Below are 20,105 nucleotides of genomic sequence, written 5' to 3' on the forward strand. Positions count from 1 at the left end.
ACCTTAATATGTTAAATTTTTATATGTTAAATGTTTTTATATGTTAAATTTATATGTTATTTTTGTTTGTAGGGAACAAAAAAGCCGGAGAAGCCGGATAAGCCTAAGTCCCCAGACATGCCAACTAACTCGTCGAAACAACAACTTGATGAGGTATTTAATTAACTTCTCCATTTTTTTTAAAAACCTCCCTTTATTTATATTTTTTCTGTATTTCTAAAAAACATGGAAATTTTGTGTAGGGAACAAAAAAGCCGGATAAGCCTAAGTCCCCAGACATGCGAACTACCTCGTCGAAACAACAACTTGATGAGGTATTTAATTAACTTCTCCATTTTTGGAAAAACCTCCCTTTATTTATATTTTTTCTGTATTTCTAAAAAGCATGGAAATTTTGTGTAGGGGACATCATTGAAAGAGCAGGTTGATGAAGTATTTAGTTAAGTACTCTTTTATTTTTATTACTCCAACTAGCTAGCTAGGATATGTTACCTTTGGATTTTTTATTATTTTAATTATCTACATGTATAGGCTGGTGGTAGTAGCACAAAAAGAGAGAAGTATTATTTCCCCGCACTGAAAGATGTTAGGAGTATAAACTGCACTAAATTTTCTGGGAATGAATTCATGCTAAAAGTAAGAACGGTGACGATGAGGAAACTGTATTCGGAGGCTAGCAATCGCATAACAAACGAGCAATTGATAATTATTCCGCTCGAGGAGGATATTTTAGGGGTTGAGCGCGAAGCAATTCTGTCATGGGAGGTGCTAGCCATTTGGGCTGGCCTTGACGAGATTGATGTCCAACACCTATTTGTTTGGATGAAGTAAGTTTCTTAATAAATCATTTCATATTCTAATATTCTGACTAGATAGTGTTTTAAATACCGCAATTAATACCGTAATAATGTAGGATATTGAAATTGAGAGTGATCCCCGAGAACAAGATTCCATGTGATCAATACGGATTCCTGTGCCCCTATATTTTATCTATGCATATCACGTTGTTTTCGTTCGAAGATCGGTAGATTATATTGCTCGGCAATTGGCGACAACCAAAAAGCTGGTTTTTGCCCCTTATAATGAAATCGGGTAATACATCATTAGCATTACGTTCCCCCCTACAATTGCATTTTCATAACTAATATATGTACTTGTTAATAATGTTGATGTCTCTTGATGTATGTAGGAGTCATTGGGTTCTAGCAGCCATCATGCCGAGCAAGAAGAAAGTTTTTGGGTTGGACTCTTTGCATAAAGAACCAAGCGAGACCTTTAAGGGCTTGATTATTAAGTAAGTTTAGAATACGAATTTATTTTTAATAACATTAAGTTTCAATTTTTATTTATAGCAAAACGCTCATTTTTGCCCCAAAAATATGAGTTTCTGCCTCTTTTTTTTCATAAAAAAAGGGCCTTTGAGAAGAAAAGAGCTAACGAGAATCAACCCACGAAAGATTATGATGATGGCCGTACTTTTATTACGATAACAGGGGTACGTGCTCAAATACAATACCTTAAGTGCAAAAATCCGTCTTTAATAATAATACGTGCGCAAATACAATACCTAAAGTGCAAGATTCTGATGTGGGCCTTCTCGTCTCTTCGTTTTTTATGTAATAATATAGGTCCCTCGCCAGCCGGATAGCATACAATGTGGATACTACGTTTGTCAGTTCATGTTCGAGGTTATCATGCGAAGATATATCCTTATTCCAGAAAAGGTTAGTAATTTCATAATGTGTTTATTACTTTTTTTAAATTAGAGCTGATGTTTTCATAATGATGTATGTTGTTACAATAATGTCTTGTATATCTTTGTTTTTTCCGCAGTATGTAATCAACGCGCAACATCTATTACCTGAGTTCAAAAAGCAGCAAATAGACGAGGTAAGGGACATGTTGGGCAAATACGTCTTAGATCATTGCAATGAAGACTAAATGCATGATACTTAGCTTAGAGCTTAGATCAGATCAGTTTAGTAAATTTTTTGTTGAAGTTAAGGAATGATCTTTTTAAATTGTTGTTAGTATGAATTATGATGTTGCTGTTGTTGTAAATTGTAAGTATGATGCTGCTGTTGTTAGTATGAATTAATCTGAAAGATGAATTGTATCTATTGAGTTCTGATGAACCCAGCTGCTGATATATGCTGCTTCTGATATATGCAGGATTTTGAATGGCATGAAACAAATTTAATTTTAAAAAAAATTAGGAAAATGTAATAAAAACGGTTACTTAAACAAAAACCGTTGTAAATACCATTCACAAATACCCGCGCATAATATTCAACAACAGGTTCAAAAGAAGAACCATTGTAAATACCTTTCACAAATACCCGCGCATAATATTCAACAACAGGTTTTAAAAGAAGAACCGTTGTTACTAACAATTTCAACAACGGTTATGTTCCGTATACCCGTTGTTAAAAGTCTTCACAATTTTGGTCGGAAAGATACAACAACGGTTTTTTTATATTATAACCATTGTTATATCTTTCCCACAAAAAGTTTGTCAAACTTTCCACAACGACTTACTCGCAACAACAACGGCTTTTAACCGTTGTGAATAGTTTCCACAACGGTTTTAGTAAATAACCCAGCCGTTGTAAATACCTTTTACATCGGCCGCTTTAACAACGTCCGCTTTTTGTTTTTACAACGGTTTTTACCCGTTGTTATAGCCTGTATCTGTAGTAGTGTAACTTTAGAATTTAGAAAAGTCAAAGAACTTTTAGAGTCTAAAGCCACAGCTAATGAAACAGTGATTTTAGATCAAAAGAAAGAAATAGATTTTCTCACAAAGCAATTGAAGGAATCTAAATCTGACATGATCAATGTTAAGAAACAACATTCGGATGTTGTATTTATTCTTAACAAAAGGTTCCAAGACTTTCGTGACAATTTCAAGAAGGATAATGACGTAGATCACACGAAATGTCTTGAGGAGATTACAACCCTAGAGGACTTACTTTTACATGCTAGGAAAGTCCACGATAAGTGGGAATGTAGCACAAAAGTCCTAAACTTCCTAACCGAACAATCTGACAATAATATGAAGATGGGTTTAGTACATGAGTGCTACATCCGTAGAGATCACTCTAAATGGAAATCAACACCTTCTGATCACGATTTCAGAAAAAGAAAATATGCTGATCTTCCTGAATATCTGATTTGCAATTATTGTGGTCATACGGGTCACATCCAAGACAATTGTGTTAAACCTGTACCTGATATACGAAAAAATGCCGAATTTTTTAAGACGGTTGACACAACAGTCAAGGATGATGAATCCCCTATAGATAAACCTAACGAAGAGAGGAATAATAACTTTCGTTGGTTCTACGACATGGCTTTTTGTAACACCCCCATTTATTCGGGAGCCTTTAGCAAGACATTCCCAAATAAATAGGACTGTTACCATCTCGGTTTCCCGAGGTAGTGAATAACAAAGTACAACAAACCAAAGTACTTTAAATTAAAACTTTAGTGAATACATGTTTATTACAACTTAACCAACTAAAACTTAGTATAAAATACAATACAACTCGCAGCGGAAATAAATAAAGTGATATAATTGTTCTATGTGATCTAGACTTCAATTATGGTCCAAGTCGAGGTCTCATCCCAATGCTCCCGAGTCAGCTAATCTTTAGTACCTGTCAAATCTGCTCCCCATAAAACGGTTCACCGCAGGATTTCACGAATACACAGTCAACCGCGAGGTTTAGTAGGAATAAATACTAACAACAAATACATACGATAACAATCCAATTTCCTTTTTACATTGCACAACTCCCTGACAACGTGCTCCTCCCTTTTGCTTAGCACACTTAAGCCAAGTTCTACTCGTTACACTAATCATCCCGCCAATCCCTGGCCGGGGCAGCCTCAACCCGAAGGTGTGTAAACACACACTACATTACCAAAAGGTAATGTCTGCCTCAACATATAGTTGAGTAATATCCACCAGATGGCCTGCAGACCAACTGGGCCCGCCTCGAGTAAACACGATAAATATAAATCCGCGAATAAATCTGATCAACTACTCCACATTACTATAAGTAATGTCTGCCAGAATAAATCTGTTAGTACTACAACAATACTCCACCACAATATAACCAACATATACAATATAATTCTCCCTTCCAACAACTTCAATGATATCAACCAACAAAATTCTCATATGATCAATTCATTTTAATATAAGCCATCCCACAAACCAAATATTATCGAGTAAGAGTTGAGTAGGATTTATCCCTACCTCGAGAGCAAGCACTCCAATCAAGCAATCCAATAAAATAGCTCATCACAATACCGTCACCTAAATATATAATAATATTTAAAATTACCAACTATTTACTTTGTTTAAATAATTATTATCAATTATAAATTAATAAATTAATTACGTTAATTATTATCTTGTATAATTAATCCCGTTTTAATTATAATACAAAAACCCGTTTATTAAAGTCAAGACCGAATTATTAATACCCGAGTTTAACCCGTCTTAAAATAAACAATCATCCCACCAAACATAACCATGCACCCCGTCAAAACCATGTGACAACAAACTACAAACACCACCCCTGCATTACGGTAAAAACCGAGTTCAAACCCCCATCCTTTAACCACCTATCACGCCACCCATAGCCACCGTCAGTACCACCCAACCTGCCACGCCCTAGCCTGCACAACGGCCAATCCCGAAAACCACCCAACACCGGTTAAACCCCCCCCCCCCCCCTGCAACACGTACTTAGACGCCCTAAACAACTCCCGAAAACCCGACACACAACAACTCAACACAACCAATCGCCACCACCAGCCACACCCAACGTGAGCCACCACTGCCCACAACCCAACCTTGTTCCTGCCACCTATATCCACCACCAAATCTGGCCTCTAAGTCTCGCCCTAGTCACCCCCTTCATGGACACCAACATTTACGACATACAACAACACACCCAACTCAACTCATCCAACACCCAACTACCACCAGGCCAATAACAGCCACCAAGACAGCCACCCATCATTCCCCTGACACGCCACAAACCACCAGCTCAAACCCGACCAATCAACAACCCCACACCGGCAGCAACAACACGAGCATTCCCCTGTTTGCGGAATTCCGGCCACCGTCCACACAAACCACCACCCCGACTACCCATGACCACCCATGGTGGTCGACTCACGGCCTAGGTCGCAACCCACCCAAGCCCAGGTCAAGTCAGGTCCGTTTATGAGTCCAAATTGGGTCGAAGTCCACTACTCCCCTGTTTTAAACCCGCCTACACAGCCCTCGAAAACCCTTCTGTCGCCGCCACCCTACGCCTTACCTGATACCACCACCATACCTAATCCAACCCTTGCAATCCCACGTACCACGTCCCAAAGTTTGGTCTGATTCCGTCAAGGTTTGGGTCAGTTTATAAGCATCTTAAGATCGGTTATTCATTCAGCTTAATAAGAAAATAAAAAAAACGAGGTTAGAATTGTTACCTTGAATTAATTAACGCTTGCTAATACCGTCACCAATACTTTCTTAATCTCCCTCTCTCTCTTTAATGTAAACTTTCAGATTATAATTATGGGGAATATAGCTTTAGGGTAGTCTTCTTATATAGGAGAAGGTATGAGAATCCTTTCCTTATTTGATAACTTGCTTATGGCAAATTCTATTATTATTATTATTACTATTAATATTATAGCGTAATGACCGTTTATTATTATTATATGAAATACGATTACTATTATTATTATTATTATTATTATTATTCTCCATGTACTATACAACTACTACACAAGCTTGGCCCATTTACACTTCCAATTTACTCGGCCCATCTCCTTTCCTGACTCGTTTATTATTTTCCTACATTTCTCGTCTTATTTTGATTTATTAATTATAATTGCTGTGATTAATTATTTTAAAATACATAAATTATTAATATCTCATTTACTAAATTACGGGGTATTACAGTCTTCCCCCCCTTAAAATGAACTTCGTCCCGAAGTTCGCCTATAACTACTATAACAACATTTATAAACATCTACACAACTGAGCATTATCTAACTCTACGATTATCAACTACACCAATCACATCAGAACATGTCACAGTAATAACTCAAAACATTTGTAGTATTACACTTTTGATTACACCAAAAAGCCTAGCACTTCACAAACTCCTTGTCAACCTAAACAAAATAGACCCAAATACAAGGAGACTAGATATGTGAGACCCAAGGAGTCCCCTAGACCTAGGACTCCTCCTAGACGAAAATACCCAAAGTTTAGAAGTAAAATTGTTAGACAAGTTTGGGTACGAAAGAATATGGTATATAGAGTAACTAACAGTAAAGGACCCAACTTATCTTGGGTACCTAAAAACTGTATCTAATCCTTTTGCAAGTTATAGTGAAAGAAAACAACCAATGGTATCTTAACAGTGGTTGTTCAAGATACATGACCGGAGATGAGAACTTGTTTCTTTCACTCAAACCTTTCAATGGAGGAAAGGTGACTTTTGGGGACAACAAGAAGGGTAGAATGATTGGTGTGGGCAAAATTGGAATCTCTAAATCCCATGTAATCAGTGATGTTTATCTAGTGGATGGTCTCAAGCATAATCTACTTAGCATATCACAACTATGCGACAAAGGTAACAAGGTTGTGTTTCATTCAGATGTTTGTCGCATTATAATTGAAGGTACTAGTAGTGTCATTCTTGAAGGCCATAGGAAAAGAAACATTTATATGGTTGATTTAAATGCTGTGCCTACTAATTCCTTTTCGTGCATGAAAGTAACACTTGATGATCCTTGTTTGTGGCACAAACGTTTTGGTCACATTAGCTCACCTATTTTGAATAAGCTCAAGAGATGGGACTTGGTTGAGGGACTACTTAAAATCAGGCTCGATCAAGAGAAGATGTGTGACACTTGTGCCCGTTGCAAGCATGTGAGGTCATCATTCAAACCTAAAAGAGTGGTAAGCACAAATCAAGTCTTGGAATTGATACACATGGACTTATGTGGTCCCATGAAGGTAACGAGTAGAGAAGGATCCAGATATATCTTTGTTCTCGTAGATGACTACTCAAGATGGGGAGTTAGACGGAGATGTGGCTCACAGAGTTAAAGCGGGATGGTTGAAATGGAAGAGTGCTTCAGGGTTTTTATGCGATAAAGATATGCCCCAAAGATTAAAGGGAAAATTTTATCGCACAACAATTAGACATGCCTTACTTTACGGTTCTGAGTGTTGGGCCGTGAAACATTGTCACGTTCAAAAGATGAGTGTGGCGGAGATGCGTATGTTGAGATGGATGTGCGGACATACAAGGAAAGATCGATTAAGGAATGAGGTGATTCGGGAAAAGGTAAAAGTGGCGCCAATAGAGGACAAGATGATGGAAAATCGACTAAGATCGTTTGGCCATGTGAGAAGGAGACCTATGGACGCACCAGTTAGGAGGCTAGAGACTTAGAGAACAGAAAAGGTACTTAGAGGTAGAGGGAGACCGAGACAGACATGGTTGAGAGTGATAGGGTACGATATGAGATTTCTGGGGCTCGAGGAGAGTATTGTGACGGAGAGGGCACAATGGAGGGAAAGGATACATGTGGATTTTTAGTATTTGATGTTTTTTGACATATTTATTTAGTGTTTTTATTTAAAAAAAATTATTTGTTCTTCTCTCCTTTATTACACCTTTTTTACCAACCACTTTCGTAAATATTTTACTTGGTTTACTTTTATGGCATTAAAGATCCTTAATTCTATTTCGGTTTTGAAATCGTTTTAATCTCTTCTCTCGATTTAAATTTTAAGTTTTTATAAAAGAAAGCCGTAATTCGATTTTAAAACCTGTAAGTTTACCTTGACTTTGTATTAAACTTTCGCTCTCCCTTTTGTGTTTCACTTTTCCATTTTCTATTCGCGTTTTGAGGTGTGCGTTCACCAAGGAACGGTTCTAAAAGATAATTCATGTCAGCCGACCCCAATTCATTTTGGGATTAAGGCTCTGGTGTTGTTGTTGTTGTTGTTCATTCGGTATATCTAGGGCATTGAGGAAAGAAAATCAGGTGAATATATGATAAGATAATCTATTAACAACTTATATCTTTTCCTAAGATTTTATGGATAAAAATAATAAGATATAATTCTATTTTCATATCATATTATTTCGGCCATAATAGGGTTTCAAAGAAACCGAAACACCTCTCACTCTAGCTCCTCTTGTACTATAAATACTTTACTGTTTGCTACATTTGAAAGCCAGATCTTTGAGCATAACTTTGATTTATTTCAGAAAGCAAAAACCGTGTTTTAAAGCAAGAAAACCGTTTTGTTATCGTTCGAAAAGGTCGTGTATTTTATTAACTTGTGCATTCATTCTTATTGTTATCGTTATAAGATAATAGTGCTTAATTAAATTCTTACTCGTTCATTAACGTGAACAAATTAGTGGAATTATTAGTGCTCTCTTATTAAAGTAAGTTAGTCACTCGAGTATTTAACGATATTCACTTGAGTTACAACTAGGGTTAGTTGTACGAGTTGGGTTAGTAAATTTGTAATCCGTAGAAAGGTACTAAATTTATTAATCGAGAATAGTGGACGTAAGTTTCAATTTGTGAAACTGAATCACTTCAAAAATCCGTGTGTCTCTCTTTCTCTTTCGTTTATTTCGTGCTCTTTCAATTCTATTAATTACTTGGTTATAGTTTGATCAATAAACTTTAAATAAGTAATCAATCTTTACGCTCAAACAAACCTTTGAAAAAGTGGGCTAAGTTTTTAATCCTCAATTCACCCCCATCTCCCTCTTGAGAATTTCGGATCGATAGACTCTTCACTACTCCCCTCTCTTCCCCCAACCTAGATCTCCCTAGAACAAGACCCAAACCAACCCGCAACCCCCTCAAAACCGCAGCCCTAACCCTCGACCCAAAACCCCCAAAATCCTTTTAAAACCCTCGGTCAAAGCCCTATTTGGGTGGTCAACGACGATCCATTGGTGGTCAAAGACGGGTCAGAGGTGCGTCAAGGTCGGGACGGGTCAACGGTATAAAAATAATAATATAAAGGCGAGTATAAGACGGTTTTACCTTACGAACTCGAGGCGGAGGGACAAAATCTTCTCCTTCTCTTTTCTCTTCCTCTTTTCTCTCTTTTTCTCTCTAGGATTCTCTCTAATTTTTGTGGTGGAAAATGGAATGAAATGGGATAGGATAAGGTAGATGAGGATAAGGGAGTATATGACTATATGTATATGGTGGGAGTATATAATACATGTATAATGTATTATTATTATATTATTCCGTCTCAACATAAGTCGCTAAATATAATGAAATATTATTATTATATAATTATTAAATACGGAGTATTACAATATGGGCACACTAACTCCTTCATCCACATGAACTAAATCCCAACATATCATGGATAAAATTTCCTCAAATACCAACATGATATCCAAATCGACTCACATATGAAATGATGATGAAAGACACACATGTATACACACAAAATATTGAAACCGAGGAGGATGAACCTACCTCTTGACATTCTTCATAAGCTACTCGAATCCTATATGATTCCGTCTCGCAAGACCGTCTTATTTCTAAATAAACCATGTAATACTATTGTTTGGGCTAAAAATAGCATAATAAAGAAGGCCCATTTGGTGAAATAAAGATTATGGAAGAACGATGAGGAGGATGGGAGCCCGCGGTTAGAGAAAGGGGAGATGGGCTTGAGAAGGATCAAGAGCCCGTCATAGAAGGTGCCCGCGTTAAGGAAATGAGTGTCAGGGAGAAGTCAGGGAGAAGTTAGGGAGAAGTTAGGGAGATCGGGGAGAATTGGTAAGGGAGTCCGGATTTGGAAAGAAGTCCTTATGGAAATAATATTCTCTTTCCATATTCGAGGTAGGATATATCTAGGGTTCTTACCCTATAAATAGCCGAGGAAGGAAGTCAAGAAGGGCATTCACTCATCAGCACATTCATAGAACACCATATTCAAGACATAAATCCCACGGCATATCATCTTCAAATATATGTTCATCTGAGATCTTGCAGGCCTGACGCCTAACGCCAGCAAGATTAGCACAAACACTACAATTGTAATCATCCTCCTATTCATATAGTGCAATACTTGGCAGGGTACCGTCCCTCCCGCGGTTGTTCCCACATTGGGTTTTCCGCGTCACCAAAATCTTACGTGTCGATTTACATTACGCACTTTACTTTCCTATTTACTTAACAACGTACGAACAAACATACATCCAACCAACGAATATAGACTACATTGACCCTAATTAATCGATTTGGGTAAAATTACCTAAACAGTTTGGCGCCCACCGTGGGGCATTGTGGTCGTCAATCGTTGATATCCTAGATATACAATGGAAAAGCAAGCATCTGAAGCCATGTCAGGGAGCAGGCATCCATCGCCACCACCACCATCCACTCAAAATCCAACATCAACAGTGGCCACGCAGGCTCCCGGACATATCTCCAGAGTCATACCAACAACGAAAGCTACTTTACCTCCTAAGACCCCTGCTGTCTCAGCACAGTCCAGATCAGACAAAGGAACATCAAGCTCATGCGTCACTCCGCCACACAGTCCCACGCAGATCTTGCTCGCCGGCGTGGAAAATATTCAGAAAGCTATGGAAAACATGAGAGAAGACCAAAGGAGAGCAGATGCAGAGGTGAGAAGGAGAGACAGAGAGCTCTGGGCACAGATTGATCTCCTAAAGCAGCAGTCCAACACCCCAGCGAACAGGACAGGTGAAGGAAGATCACCCTTGGTAGATCTGACACAAGGAGCATCAGGCAGCAGGCAGATACCAGCTGAAATAATTACAAGATTGGATTTAGCTACGACACCATCAGATGGAAGGATAACCCCGCGAGGGTTAGGATACCTCACGCCAGATAGCTGGCAGCCGGCAGGCTGCGTAGAGGTACAAACAGGTGGCTTCCCCGTCAGTAGTCCTGCAGTAGTCAGTCAGACACCTGTAGCAGGATCCGAGTCAAACCAGCAAGTGAACTGGCAGCAAGGGACCATCGTTACCACAACCCCCCTGGCTGCCGGAGCTTACCAGAATCTTCAAGAACCCGGATCGGGAGGAAATATGCAGACAGCTGACAGGCGGACCCCAGATTCAGCCAATATAACTAACCAGCAGTACTTGGAGCTAAAGGAGATGTTGAGCAGGGTTCCAGGGCTACCACCTCCACTTGAGAAAGCAGCTCTAGATAGTTATGCCGACTCACCGTTCGTGGATGCCATATCCATCACAGCTATGCCAAAGGGATTCACAAATCCAAATATGCCTCTCTTCGACAGCACAGCAGATCCCTTTTGATCATGTCAGCCAATACAAGCAGAAAATGATGACGGTAACAGCTGTAGGGCAAGTCAAGGAGGCTTGCATGTGCAAAGGGTTCGGGTCCACCTTAACGGGACCAGCACTTCGATGGTTTGTGAGCCTGCCCAACAGGTCGATATCTTCATTTGCTGAATTGGTGAACGCATTTACTCAACAGTTCGCAAGCAGCAGAAAGCCACAGAAGCACGTAGGAGACTTATACAGAATCGTCCAAGGGGCAGGAGAGAGCATTGGAGAATACAATACGAGATTTAACAATGAGAAGGTAGCAGTACGAGAGTGTGATGTCTCAACGGCAGTAGAAGCCTTCAGAAGAGGCCTCCACCACGACTCCGACCTATACAAGCAGCTGACTATGCATCCCTGCCATAGTTTCGAAGCAGTACAGGAAAAAGTGTTGGAATATGTGTCCTCCGACAATAATGCGATCACGACTGTTGATCATGATGATCACATGTTTAAGTCTCATTAAAATGAATACAATTGGGAAGTAATTTTGTTACTGTCAACTGGTCAACATATATCGGTAATGATTGGTGATTAGAGTTTGACATTCATCGTCGTGTGACGGTGGTGATCGATTGACCCCTAGGTCATACCTAAAGGGCAATACTCTTAATTGATTATTTAATTAATCGTATAATGTTACGAGTTAATTAAATTACTTGAAAATTGACGGACGATTTTGGAAGTAAAATTTACGTATCATATTGAAATGTGATTTAATAAGATACGGTCTGAGTAATTGAATTGTATCATTACTCGGATGAAATAATTGTTTAATGTAACAATTAAATTGAATGAATTATTATAAATACAATCAGTTGTGATTTATAAATTGGTAAAATTTTTGGCACTCAGTAATTATGAAATTACTAAGTCAATTTTTGTGTGTGACGTATTTTTATTAATACGTTGATTTTTAATATGTTAAAAATACATAACAAATATATGTGACATGTGACATGTAACATATAGACAATTGACAAAAATAATATGGAATCCATATTATTGAGTGGGCCGAAAAATAGAGGGATTTAAGCTAATTATATGTTGTTTGTAATTAGTGGAAAACACAATGATTAAAGGCAACCCTAGCCATGCAAGCCTATTGTTCCTTGTGAAGAACAATTTCTCCATGCATTGGCTCCCCTTATGTCCTCCTCTTACACGGTTTGGAGAAGAACAATGCCATCATTGTTTTTCCTATAATTTTCACCTAATAACACTAAAATGTTTTAGTGTATTCATTCTTATTCACTCATCCAAAATAGAGTTCTAGTGAGAAGAAAAATCCTCTCTTCTTCTCTCTTAAAAACCGAAATATTCAAGAGTTAATAAATATTTTGGTTCAATTTTCTACCTTGATTAATATTATACTAGTATTGTAATATTAATTAAAATTAAGAGGAGTCTTGGGTATAAAGCTTGGGGAGAGATCTTATACTTAGATCTTGTTCATCCATAAAGGAAAAGCTCAAGAACAAGAGAGAAAGGTGATCTCTCTTGTGCCCAATATAACCGAAATATTGAATGTAAGGACATGATTTCTCCTCTATTATATTATTTGTTTGCATGCATAAAATCCATTTTAATTTTATGACAAATTTATTTAGACATATATGAGTATGTTAGTATGTATATGAATCTACATTTCTTTCAATCGGTATCAAGAGCCACGGTTGTTTGCATGCAAATCGGTTAAAAGTTTTTCCGAGTTATAAGAATAACAAATAAAACTTGTAAAATTTGTGTTATTATGATATATCACGAAATTAATCCATGCATGTTAATATTTCTGGTCCTAAAATGTTTTAGGATATTTTAGTTAATTTTTCGGATTTTTATTGTTCATAATTTACAATAATGGCATTTAAATGTGATTTTATGAGTAAAAATGTCATTTTGGTCGAAAATTAGCTATACTTCGAATTTTAAGTTGATTTTTGGATATGTTGTCACATATATTATTTTGAGATAACCTGTAAATTTTCATAATTTTTGGACTTGTTATGCTCGAAAAATGAATTTCTCATTATTAAATTCGGATTTAAGTGAAAAATAGGTTAATATGAGTTAAATTTCGAATCTGGTCATAGAAAATTAATATGTTGTCACATGCAATTTTACAAGATGTGTGTAAAATAATTGGCTATAAAGAAGTCTTTTTGCATGATTTATGAATTTTTGAAGAAAAATGGCATAAATAGTGACATTATTAGTGAAAATTAATAAAAACATAATCTATGACTTAGGAAAAACGTCTAATGTTGCATTTTATTATATTTTTCAGATCTAAAATTGAAAAGTTAATGAAAATAATTTTTCCATGTTTTTATGATTATTTTATTAAAAATCGATAAACCGCAACATTGTTTTTCCGGAAAAATTTCGAAATTTTTAACCTAAGATTTTGAATATTATGAGTGTCATGGAATTTTTCCAGAATGTTCATGAATTTAAATTTTGAATTTTGAATTTATTTGAAATTTTGGATTTATTTGAAGTTTAATAGCTTATTTTTGTAATTTTTGGTCCATTTATGAACAATTTTGTAAATAAAAGTTAATTATGGTCAAATTATTAGTGAAGACTATATTTTGAGTCCTAAGAGGTTAGGGTAATTAACTTATGCATAAATATGAGTTTATGTATTTTTGTGATTATAAAATGTTGAAATCACGCAAATCCGTAAAAACCGAGTAATATACGATATTGGCTAATTAAAGGCGATTTAGCATAAAAATTGAGCATGTTCATACATATTATAATGCTGCATTTTCTTTATGATTGTCATAATTTTAATTTATGTAATTTTGAATTATATAATTTTACTTAGTATGGCCTTAGATTTTAATTGGTATTTCCCGAAATGTATGGGAATATCGATTCGGTTGTAATTTTATTGTGATCTCGTATCACCGTTTTGTAATTTAATAGATTTATTTTATTTTAGTTACAAATGTATAATAGGAAATTATGTAATTTATTATGTAATTTTATTCATTCCGGAGTTCCAAAAGACGGATTTCTTCAAGAATGGCGATACAAAAAGACGGTGTTACCTCGAGATGCGTGCCACAACCGAAGTTCAAGGGACCAATGGAGTTGGTTTCCGAATATGTAATAGTTAAATAGTTTTTCTATTTTAGGAAGGCCATACTAGGATTTATTTACTTTTGTGCTTGCATTTTATTTTATGTCACATGCATCGCTAAATCGCCATAACTAAAACATGCATCCTTATTTTATCGAGTTTATCGACCGTGTCAATTAGAATTATCGTAGTTCACCGCTTTAGTTCACTTAAAACGTGATAGATAATAAATTGACATGACCTCTCGCTAAAACAAACAATTGAGACATAGCCTTACCAAATAGTAGAAACCATGAAAACCTATTTCGCGAGGGAGTGCACTCGGCCCTACCGGGGTACAAACCTTGTTACGTAGGGGAAGTGGGTGATGAGTGTTAATCCACCGAGTTCATGTTAATGAGGGTTTCATCGGCCATACCGTGCCCAAGTTGATGTGGATTTGGATAATGGACACATTTATTCGAAATTTGGATTGAGCTCAACGGAAGTATTCGCGACCGTAGTTGCATGTGTTCCGGGCTATAGATAATTATTAGAGTAATTTTATCGACCAAGAGTTCTAAAAGTAGAATCGATTAAAATGTTAATCCACCGAGTTATATTGATAAAGGTTTCATCGGCCATACCGTGCCTAAGTCGATATGATCTAGTTGGGTAGAGGTCACTAGAAAAATGCATAAAACTTGTTTAAATCATACATTTTTACGAGTATAATTAAAACGACATTTGTTTTACTCCTTATATTTTGTTTTGTAGACCACTTCTTTTTCATAACAAATGGCAACATCAACACCAACTCCTAATGCTACACCACTCGCTACTTCATCTTGGCTCCGATCCTTTATGGATCGATGTAAACTTGAAAAGAATGGGTCAAATTTCTCCGAATGGGATGCCCAACTCAAATTAGCCGCTGAAGGTGACGACAAGCTTCGTTACCTTACCGAGGCCTCTCCACCCGAACCCTCCACTAGGTCCACCGCGGCCACGAGGGAAGCCTGTGAGACTTACCAAAAGGAGTCCGCCGCAATGAAAAATGTCTTAATATTTGCGATGGAGGCGGAACTCCAAAGGAGAGCCTTTAAAATGGGCAATGCTAATGAGATTTACTCCAAACTTGTGACCATGTTTTCACAAACTCCGCGGATCGTCCAATATGAGGCGGCCGCGGCATTCTTTGATCTCGACTTCAAAGAGGGCCAAAAGGTTAGCCCTCATGTGCTCAAACTCATGGAGCTTGTCGAGACCTTGAAGATTCAAAAGGTTGAAATCCCCAAAGAACTCATCGTAGATAGGATTCTACACTCCTTGTCTAAGGTCAAGGCATATGTGCAATTCCGGGTGAATTTCAATATGCAAGACAAGGATGTGTCTCTTGAGGAGTTGCACAAGTTACTTGTGCAAGCCGAGAGGGACATGGGGTTAAATGTGAACCCCCCCAAGGATGTGCTTAATATAAGCGCAAAGAGTAAGGGGAAGTTCAAGAAGAGTGGAAGAAAGGGTAAAAAGCAAGCTCCCACATTCACCAAAGCTAAGTCTTGTGAAGCTAGCACATCCAAAGTCAAGAAGGGTCCTCTTGATAAATGCCATTATTGTAATGGCATGGGTCATTGGAAAAGAAATTGTTCCAAATACCTTGGTGATATCAAAGCTGGAAAGATCACTCCAGTAGGTAAATGACTAACCTTCTTTTATGTTTCTAAATTCAACTATGGTATTATGATGCAAAGTTGTGATAATGTATCTCCCTTTTTATTGTAAATAGGGCCTCCACCAAGCAAAGACAAGGGAAAAGAAAAACAAGCATGAGAAACCATGGAGAAGCTAAGGATAGCTTTTAATGGAGCTTTGTTTTTCATTGTATTATTTTAAGTAATGTTTTGGATTTTAGAACTTTAAGTTTCCGTGTTCGACATGGAAAAGTATTTTGGATAATGAGTTGTATTTTGGATGATGGTGACTTGGTTTGCAACCCAAGTCACCCGTTTTATCATTTATCCTTTTAATGTTCTAAATTTCATCTTTAAAATGATTGCGTTTTGAAACATAAGATCATTCACTTAAAGTGATCTAATAGACAAATATAATGACGGGTTTCATTATATGTCCACATGCTTAAGGCATGTGTATGATCATTTATAAAGTGATTTTGAGTCTATGAACTCTCTTAAAGGAATGTCAACCACCAAGAACTCATATGAAATCAATAACTATTAGTCTATCTATGAGATAGTTCTCCTTATACTTCAACATCATTAATTTGTGTCTCATATGCTATCTTTGAATGTTTAGTGTATTTATTCTAAAGATAGAGTGGGAGAAAAATGAGGACACAACATCACAACACACAAGACAAAGATCAAAATTGTGTACTTGTGTAAATAAAGATCTACGCAAGAGAGAATGATTTGAATAAAGGTATATCTATTTACATAGTATGCCGAATAGATGAGATCTATGGTCTCAAGTTAGTTCTATATGACTAAAGAGACCAAGTGTAGTAATCATAAGAGTATATTCTCAAGATAACTACACGAGGAGACCAAAAGAAGTTTTGGATGAAAATGACTAATGCAAAGTCTTAACAAGTTTTTGACTAAGTTCTATATGATAAATTTTGACCAAATAGTTTCAATCATGAGTTTTACTTAAGAGCCTAAATGAATCAAAGTAACATACTAGTTATGATCAAAATCAAGTTGCAAAAATTGATATTCCGATATCTTCTATAGCCAACGTTTTAACCATACAAATGTCATTGCTTAACCTCCCTATGAAATGGTTAAATCTCCTTCCAAAAGGGTATTTGCGAGGGACGTATTCTAAATATTATTTGTATTTGAATAATGACATTGCTACACATCATTATGATATGAGTGTGTTAGAGATTTAAAATCTCTTTCCGTAAGGTTGAGATAAGACCACTTCAAAATAGGCATTTTGAAAGGATATGATGGGAACATATATGGTTTTATCCTAGTAACTTGGCAAAGCAATTTATATTTATATTCTTGACAAATTTCGATTGAGAAGTCAATTTCGAAATATGTTGAATTGAGTGGGAGTTAGGAAATTCTCATGTGAAGACATGGAATTTAGTGGGAGCTATCATCCTTGAATGTATAAAACTCATTACTCATTAAAGAATGACGAGCCAATACCTTCTTTCATAAAAGAAGCATTTGAGTTTTCAATTCTGGATGAAAATGGACAATGATGAATCCAATTACATCATGGGATGTTGGATTAGTATTAAAGAGATACACATCGTATCAACATATACATAGGTTATTCATATGAATGAAAATGGAATTACCATTAGCAGTCATGGTAGTTCATTGAACCTATGAACGGTTGATCTCATGATTATTAGTAACTAATGTTTCCGCCATTAGAATAATCACATACATGTCCAATTATGAATCGTATGCGTAAGAGCATGATGATTGATTTGTGAGCCATAATAGAAACGTCATGAATTCTCAAGTAGAATCCGATGAACGATTTCGGTGCTTGACGGAATGTTCCATTGTGTGTTAAGAGGTTACACATATTGTAGAAAATCCAAGCACATATAAGGATTTATGAGAATCCCAAATCTTTCAAATTTGAAAAGAGAAATGAGAAGTTTTGGAAAGATGCTTGGTTGAATAAGGGGTTATTCAAAAACAATCTTTCCTAGTAGAAGCTAGGACTTATGAGAAGTGCTAAGCTAAATAATCTTGTCAATTGTTACAAGATTCTACAAAACATATACCTAGTGCATTGTGTGTGGATGAAATACTTGATCGGTGCAAGTTGTATTATTCATCGCAAATTCGTTCGTTATGAGATGATCGATAAGAAAGTTCTTTCAAGTTAAAGAACCGAAACCAAGGTTAGGAACCTTGATGTGTACTTGGTAAGATTCATGCTATGAGAGAGAATATGAATGTGAAGGAAAATGCAAGTGTAAGAAGTTTGAACACATGGACACATGGGATGTTAAACTTCTATTGCAATCAATGAGTGTTTACACTTATGATATACATCACAAGGTTGTAATATGATATTGACTACCCGAGTGTGATGTCGACATTTGTCGTTTGAGTTATTATTATTAACTCACTTTGTACTTTGTTATATCCAAACGGGTTGTAGAGACAATTGAACCCCGTTAAAGTGAACATGGATTAACATTGTTTTTGCCCATAGTCACTTGTATGAGGTGACGTCTCGAAGTGACTAGAGTGTGATGCGATTGATGGCAAGTTCAAGTGCCATAGAGTCATGTGAGATGACTAATCGATCACATAGGCAGACTGTTAGGAACATTTTGTCGGGCCTTATGACCGCTTATAGAGTTCTGGCAAATTTATATAGCCTGGTCGTGGCGAGAGCTACTATAGTATTCAAATGAGTCGATTCTTTTGACTAAAGACTATTCGCCTAAGATGGCACGATTTTGATTAACTTTGATTTGTGTTACTACGACCTTCGTAAATGGGGTCAAATGGGCATATTTTGGGTTATGATGGCTGTGGCTAGTCGAAGGGAATGAGTGTGATAGGAATTGTCCACCCCTAGTCAGGGTTATAACAATATCTCGGGGCCACTCGAGGAGTAATGAACTGGAAATGCGTGGCCACGCTCGGATGGCATCCAGAGTGGATAAATCCGGTCAATCAGTTATTCTCCAGATCGAGGAAACCACTCTCGATGTGATCACTTGCAAGTACGACCTGAAAGACACCTTGCATTGAGTGGGAGATAGTAATAGGACAAGAGAATTGGTGACGCACACTTGTCGAGGAAAAGTGGGAGATTGTTGGAATATGTGTCCTCCGACAATAATGCGATCACGACTGTTGATGATGATGATCACATGTTTAAGTCTCATTAAAATGAATACAATTGGGAAGTAATTTTGTTACTGTCAACTGGTCAACATATATCGGTAATGATTGGCTGACTAGAGTTTGACATTACTGTCGTGTGACGGTGGTGATCAGTTGACCCCCTAGGTCATACCTAAAGGGCAATACTCTTAATTGATTATTTAATTAATCGTATAATGTTACGAGTTAATTAAATTACTTGAAAATTGACGGACGATTTTGGAAGTAAAATTTACGTATCATATTGAAATGTGATTTAATAAGATACGGTCTGAGTAATTGAATTGTATCATTACTCGGATGAAATAATTGTTTAATGTAACAATTAAATTGAATGAATTATTATAAATACAATCAGTTGTGATTTATAAATTGGTAAAATTTTGGCACTCGTAATTATGAAATTACTAAGTCAATTTTTGTGTGTGACGTATTTTTATTAATACGTTGATTTTTAATATGTTAAAAATACATAACAAATATATGTGACATGTGACATGTAACATATAGACAATTGACAAAAATAATATGGAATCCATATTATTGAGTGGGCCGAAAAATAGAGGGATTTAAGCTAATTATATGTTGTTTGTAATTAGTGGAAAACACAATGATTAAAGGCAACCCTAGCCATGCAAGCCTATTGTTCCTTGTGAAGAACAATTTCTCCATGCATTGGCTCCCCTTATGTCCTCCTCTTACACGGTTTGGAGAAGAACAATGCCA

The sequence above is a fragment of the Silene latifolia genome, chromosome 1, assembly GCF_048544455.1.
Source record: "Silene latifolia isolate original U9 population chromosome 1, ASM4854445v1, whole genome shotgun sequence".
Classification (NCBI taxonomy): Eukaryota; Viridiplantae; Streptophyta; class Magnoliopsida; order Caryophyllales; family Caryophyllaceae; genus Silene; species Silene latifolia.